The following is a 7,945-nucleotide window of genomic DNA, read 5'->3' on the forward strand; positions in this document are numbered from 1 at the left end:
CAGTTTCCTAAACCTTTGCTGACGATGTCATGGGTGGAATTCTTTGACAAACATTGCTGTTTGTTGTACCCGTGCCCAGAGGCTAGTCTTTGTGCTGGAAATACAAAATGAGACATAATATTCCTGCCCTTATGGAGATCATATTTTGATATATTGATAGGAATAAGTTAACAAATAATGTCAGCTCTCTGAGGGCCATTGTTGTCTATCTAGTTCACTGCTTGATCTGTGGTGCCTGGAATATAGTTGAATGCATAGATGTAATTTGCAGAGTTAAATGCTAGAAAGAAGTAGAATAAGGGAAGAGAGTGGTAGTCGTTGGTGGGCTATTTTACATAGAAAGAGTGATCTTCCCATGTCCAGAGGCCACTCTGATGCATAGTGGCCTTTACTTGTCCAAGAAAGTTTTAGGCCTTGAATAGAGACGTGGCTAAAACCAGCTTAAGGCCATAGACTTTGGAGTTGCACAGGCCTTGGTTTAGCTTCTCACTGCTACCAGCTTAGTGACCTTGCCCTTTGTTCAGTTTGATCTCTCCAACTGAAAAAGATGGGCAATAAAGCCTACCCAGAGTTGTTGTGAGGTTAAGTGTGATGAGATGCAATTTACCACAGGACCTGCTATACAGGCAGTGTTTTATAAGTGAACCTGAAGGTTTGGGCACATTCTGAGCTGTGAATTGAACTCTCAGGTCATTCGAAGAACTAAACTAATTTCCTGAGCAACTGCTAAATTGAGGCTGACTTCGGACTAGGGATTAAACGGATTTGGTTGCAATTGGATTAAGGAACAGTCAAGTTTGCAAAGTTATCTTCTGACTTTTTCTTCTGTAGTTCAGAGTTCAGATGATAATTCATTTAACTGAGGTAGCAGTCTTTATTCTTCTAACCTTTGCCTTTATAGAAGGCTGAACAGGTGGCACTGACTCTCTCCCTTGCTTGAGCATAAACAGTAGTGAAATGCCTGGAAAGGGCATCTTTCTTTTGGTATTTTGCAGCTGAACAACTTTAGCTTCTAGAACTTGCTTCCCACTGTGATTTACACCATAGTAGACAGTCCATTCTTGCCCAGATGGTCTCAAGAAACACCCATAAGCTGAACTGGACAGTGCATTTGGTCTTGTAGTTAAGTGATGAGATACATCACTTAGAGGGTTATTCTCCTACTTTCTCCACTTTGGAAGCCAGAATTGGTAAGTCAGAGAAGACGCTTAGGCAACACACTTGCAAACTTAGGCAAGTTAAATGTTAGTGAAGCCTCAGATAAGAGTTGAGATGGGAGTGCCTTAACGGAAGTGTTGCTTGAACGTTGAGCTGAAGGGTGTTTATAAATACTAGTGATAGCTTACCTTTCACCTCTCCTTGCTCTGTGGAAGAGGAGAGCTCTGTGGCTAGGCAGAGAAGAGATTCAAGAAAGGTGAAATCAGGTGACATGAAAAAGGAAATATAGAATTGTGGTGTTCCTGAATAATTTTCTACAGTATCTGAAATTGTCACTGAAAACAGTTTGATCCTCCTCTGCTGTAAATTTGACACGCCACTTATCTTTGTGGGCTTCTGGGCAGCTAAGTTCCAGGCATACATTTCACTCGAGTCATCTCAATTTTTCCAAAACACAACTTCTTTTTTCCTTGCAGTTTTCTAACAGGCATTGAAACACCTGCCTGAAAACTCTTCTTGGACTATTGTGGATTCACCTGAGCATCAACATTGGGTATGGACTGAGGCTTAGATGCTGACCTCAGTTCTATCAGTATAGATCTGGGTAATTTAATAAAATGTGTTTAGTACATAACTGGTTAAGAATAATAACCAATGACTTGTAATGCTTTGTATATTGTATTTATGGTTGAATATAAATCTACAAAATGGAATTGGGGCTTTTGAAAAATGTCTTAACCGTGAATCACAAAACTGTCGTCTTAAATCACCAAAGATTCTTAGAACTGGGAGTCTAATTATGATACAGTCATTCTGTGTGTGTCCAATTCAAAAAAAACCTGAGAATATAATGAAAAGTTGGGGTTTCGTAAGCAAATGGATACAAAAATTAGGCTATTTTGCTCTATTTAATAGCTGTAAAATACATAAATTTGAACAGAGATAACTATAAATATACTTATAAATTGTCAGTGTTATCACAGTGGGACAACTCTACACAGATGATAAGCAGATAAGAGTTGTCTTTATGGGAAAAACATGTCATAAAAAGGGAGGAAAAAACCTTTTGAAACAGGGTCAGGCTTTGAAGACAATTTAAAAAGCTACTTTTGGGGGTTCCCATTGTGGTTCAGCGGAAATGATTCTGACTGGTATCCATGAGGACACAGGTTCGATCCTTGACCTCGCTTCGTGGGTTAAGGATCCGGTGTTGCTGTGAGCTATGTAGGTCACAGACTAGGCTTGGATCTGGTCTTTCTGTGGCTGTGGTATAGGTCAGCAGCTGCAGCTCTGATTTGACGCCTAGCCTGGGAGCTTCCATTGCTGCAGGTGCAGCCCTAAAAAGAGCCCCCCCCAAAAAAAGGATAAAACTTTCCTTTAGAAAAAAAGCTACTTTTGGTAAATTTGGGTTCGGAAGGCAATTTTGAACTTGGTCTTTTAATGCTATACTCTTTTAGAATCTGCCCAGAAATTTGATATCATGTGCTCTCTATCCAGTCCAGGCCCTTGAAAAAAGTCCTGGAGCTTATAGAGGCTCGGTAGAGTATTGTAACTAACCTCAGTGACTGCTTTAAACTGGTATTTTACACACCTGTAAATTGGAGGAGAACTCATAGTTCCCTGCTGGGAAATAGTTTTTTTCTCAAGTGCTTGTAGTTAGGTTAGGATCATATGTATATATATATATTTTTTTTAATTCCTTAAAATTACATGTAAGTAATGTGTAATGTTCACAAATTGCCTTATTCTTTAACAGCTAAATTTTCATTTTCTTAAGTTTTGTTGATGTATAGTTGATTTACAATATTGTGGTCATTTTCATTTTCCTGGCATGTTTATCACTTACTGTTATTATTTAAAAATTTATAAATGGGTGTTCCCTTGCGGTACAACAGGTTAAGGATCCAGTGTTGTCACTGTAGCTAGCTTGGGTTGCTGCTGTGGTGTGGGTTCAATCCCTGGGCCCAGAGAACTTCCACATGCTATAGGTGCAGCCAGAACAAAGCAAAACTGATAAATAGAGGGATGTTGACCATATGTATCTTACTTGGAGATAAGAACTTTCCCCATGGAGTTCCCGTCGTGGCGCAGTGGTTAACGAATCCGACTAGGAACCATGAGGTTGCGGGCTCGGTCCCTGCCCTTGCTCAGTGGGTTAACGATCCGGCGTTGCCGTGAGCTGTGGTGTAGGTTGCAGACGCAGCTCGGATCCCGCGTTGCTGTGGCTCTGGCGTAGGCTGGTGGCTACAGCTCCGATTCAACCCCTAGCCTGGGAACCTCCATATGCCGCAGGAGCGGCCCAAGAAATAGCAACAACAACAACAAAAGACAAAAAGACAAAAAAAAAAAAAAAAAAAAAGAACTTTCCCCTAAGCCACACTTCTGCACAGTACTTACCTCTAACTCTATATACATAAGCCAAATAAGCTTGTCATTAAAAGAAATTAATTCTTATCTAAAGAATTTATATACAGCATTTTGGGCGTGGGGTGGGGGGCATGTCCATGACATTTGGAAGTTCCTGGGCCAGGGATCAAACCTGCCACAGCTGTAACCAGAGCCATAGCAGTAACAAACACTGGGTTCTTAACCTGCTGAGCCATGATCAAACTCCAACACAGCTTTAACAGCCAGAAATAAGCGCTTTCAACTCTGTTGTCTGTTTCTCCTGTTTTTATTGCCAGTACCAGACTTTTGATTGCTATATCTTTGTAATACAGCTTAAAATCAGGTATTGCGATGCCTCTAGCTTTGTTATAGCTTAAAATCAGGTATTGCGATGCCTCTAGCTTTGTTCTCTCTCATGATTGCTTTAGCTCTATGGGGTATAAGCTGTTGTTGGTTTTTTTTGTTTGTTTGTTTGTTTGTTTGTTTTTTAGTGTATTCCCCAAATATCAGCATCTATAGGGTTTTTAAAAAATAAACTTAAAAAAATTTTAGAATAGTTTTATATTTACAGAAAAGTTATAAGGATAAGACAGAGTTTTCAGATAGCCACACCCAGTTTCCTCTATTTTTAACATCTTACATTAGTGTGGTAGACTTGTTATCATTAAAGAACCAAGACTGATGTATCACTATTAACTAAAGTTAATAATAATTATTATTATTTAGGCTTCCTTAATTTTTAACTTAATGTCCCTTTTCTGTTCCAGGGTTCCATCCAGAATCCTTCATTGCATTTAGATGTCACGCCTCTTTGGACTCCTCTTGGCTGTGATAGTTTCTCAGGCTTTCCTTGCTTTTGATGACTCTGACAGCTTTGAGGAGCCCTAGTCACGTATTGTACTACAGAATGTCCCTTAATTGGGATTTGTTTGATGTGTCTTAGAATTAGCCTGAAGTTACGGGTTTTTGAGAGGAAGACCACAGAGGTAAAGTACTATTCTTACCACGCCATAGCAAAGGTACATACCATGGACGTCTCTGTTGAAGTTAACTTTGATCATCTGGCTGGGGTAGTGTTTGTCAGGTTTCTCCACAGTACAGGTACTTTCCCCAGTCTTCCCCACCGCCTTTTCACGCTGCGTGCTTGGAAGGAAGCCACTCTGCACAGCCCATGTTTCAGGAGTGGGGATTATGCTCCATCTCCCTGGGTGTTGGGGGAAGGGAAGTACCTACGTAAATTGTTTAGAATCCTTCTGCAGGGAAGATTTGTCTTCTCCCACATTTATATACATACTTTTTCATCTGATTATATTAGTAGGGATTGATGGGGGTTTATTTTATACTTTGGGTTATAATCCAATAATACTTTATCTCGTTGCTCAGATTGTTCTAGCATGGTTATCATGAGCTCTTTGGGTTGACTCCTATATCCCTTTGTTGTATCCCCATCATTTGTTTTTTAGCATTGTTATTTTTTTGGCAATATAAGATGCTCCAGGCCCCTCTTGTATATATTATTCTGCCTAGCTCTAGAATCAGACATTTCTCCAAGGAACACTGGTTTTGTTTTTTGTTGTTTGTTTTCGAGGATGATATTAAAAACCAAGCTCTGAGTGCTAGTTATACTTATTGCTACAGGGTATCATTGCTTCTAGGGTCCCTCTGCTCACAGAGCGAGGAACTATGTGAGCAGGGTATACCAACTCATGTACATACACATATCTACAGATACTTATGTGTACACATATGTAGATATTCATCTCTATCTTTATTAAGCTAATCGTGAGTTTATACTGATGGCCACAGTTCTAATCCAGAATATGGAGCAGGATCATTTTAGCCTTCTCTCCTTGCTTGTCTGGAGCCCCCCACTTCAACAGTGAGAAAACTACTTCCCGCCACCCTCCACTTACTCGTCTAATTCCAATATATGTTCAGCCCTCTATATCTGCAGAAGTGAAACCTGCAGATATGGAGGGCCAACTGTATTCATTCTACTACAACTTTTTATGTAAGGGACTTGAGCATCTGCAGATTTGGGTGTCTGTAGGGGCTCCTGGAACCAATCTCCCATGAATACTGAGAGATGACTGTACATGTTTCAGCGGTGAAAGGGCCAAGTCCTAACCACTAGATCACCAGGGAATTCCCAGACTGTACATGTTTCAGAATCATTAAGCCATGCTCCTGGGGGAGTCAGCTTTATCAACAGTGTTACCTGTAGTTCCTTTTGCCTTTAGTCTTACTGACTCTGCTCATTTACAGAGTTAGGTAGGTCAGCATCTTTTCTCCCCAGCTCCTTCCGTGAGGCTGTTTCATCATTTGTAATGCATTTTCTTTGTTATTCTACATTGCATCCATGATCTAAATATTTTAAACTCACATACATTAAATTCATTGTGGTATAAAATTGTAAGGGGTTTTGATAAATGTATTGTGTTATGCCTTCACATTACTGCATCATACAGAACAGTTCCACTGCCCTAAAAATTTCTCTGCACTTCACATAATCCTCCTCTCCAAGCTCCCAGCAACTACACCTGTTCACTCTCTATTGTTTTTCCTTTCCACATCTGTAGATGTTTGTTTTGCCTTTTCCATATCTGAGGCTATTTAGTTTTTACCAGAGAAAAAACCGGATCCCACCCTGCCACCACCAACTCCTCCTAGTGAGAGAAGAAAGTGTTATTTACAGATAGATGTCTGTTGGTAAAAACTGGACAGAAAAAAGTGGTTTGGGGTCTCACTGTTTTGTTTTGTTTTTTTCTGTTTCAGGGCCCAAGCTGCCAGGGGTCCCCAGGCCCTAAAAGAGGTTCCCAGGCTAGGGATCAAATTAGAGCTGCAGCTGCCAGCCACAGCCACAGCAGTGGCAGCTCCAAGCTGCATCTGTGACCTACACCACAGCTCGCAGCAACATGGGATCCTTAAAGCACTGAGCGAAGCCAGAGATCAAACCCGCACCCTCATGGGCACTGGTCAGGTTCATTACCACTGAACCATGACAGGAACTCTGGGGTCTCATTGTTGATTGAAGGTTTCAGTTGGTGGTCCTGTTTTCCATCTTATGCCTCACTCCCACTTCACATGGTACCTGAAAATCCCAAGACCAGAGCCTACTGGGTTCAGTCTCTACAGAGAATGAACAGCTGTTCTGTAGGGCTAGAGGTGGTCATGGCTCTGGACAGAGGGGCACAACTGGGCCCTAAATGCTTTTTTAATGTAGACTTTTAGCCAGCCCTCCTCTCTCTCTCTCTTTGCCTCTTGCTTTTTTCAAGTACCAGGGCCTCCATTCCTGAGCATTTCTAGAGTTACCATTGTCATTGCTTGTTTCTCAGAAGAATCACTCTCTGCAGACTCTTAGGTGTCACTGTTTTCTCTGATAAGCTCTTACTTCTCTGTCAGCTTTCTGTCTTCTAAATTGTGTTAAGCTCTCTTGTCCTTGTGGGTTTATACCAGGCTTAGCCAAAAGTCTCATTTGCTTTTTGGAGTTTGCTATTTTATTTATTTATTTATTTATTTTGTCTTTTTGCCTTTTCTAGGGCCGCTCCCGCAGCATATGGAGGTTCCCAAGCTAGGGGTCTAATCAGAGCTGTTGCTGCCGGCCTACGCCAGAGCCACAGCAACGTGGGATCCAAGCCTTGTCTGTGAACTACATCACAGTTCACGGCAATGCTGGATCCTTAACCAACTGAGCAAGGCCAGGGATTGAGCCCACAACCTCACGGTTCCTAGTTGGATTCATTAACTACTGTGCCACGACGGGAACTCAGGTAGTTTGCTATTTTGTGCAATTGAGATTATAACAACTGGAAAATGTTAAGAGCCGTATGAATTGCAATTCCTTATACGACTTGTCTCTCCTTGAGACAAATATAGCTCTTAATGTACAGTAATGATAAAAAATAATTTGCATGTAATTGATTTCTTTTTCTTTTTTTTTTAGGACCACACCTGCAGCACATGGAGTTTCCCAGGCTAGGGGTTGAATTGGAGCTACAGTTACCAGCCCATGCCACAGGCCACAGCAACGCTGGATCCGAGCCAAGTCTGCAACCTACACCACAGCTCACAGCAGCACAGGATCCTTAACCCCCTGAGTAAGGCCAGGGATTCAGCCCACATCCTTATGGATCCTAGTCGGGTTCGTTAATCGCTGAGCCACAAATGGAACCTTTCTTTTTTTTTAAATCAAATTTATTTAGGTATTATTTACATATGAAATACTCATTTTAAAAATTAATTAATTGGGAGTTTCCATTGTGGCTCAGCAGAAGTGAATCTAACTAGTATCCATGAGGACGAAGGTTTGATCCCTGGCCTCCCTCAGCGGGTTAAGGATCCAGCGTTGCCGTGGGCTGTGGTATAGGTCGCAGATGCAGACATGTCTCGGATCCCTCAT

Source organism: Sus scrofa, chromosome 14 (genome assembly GCF_000003025.6).
Source record: "Sus scrofa isolate TJ Tabasco breed Duroc chromosome 14, Sscrofa11.1, whole genome shotgun sequence".
Taxonomy (NCBI): domain Eukaryota; kingdom Metazoa; phylum Chordata; class Mammalia; order Artiodactyla; family Suidae; genus Sus; species Sus scrofa.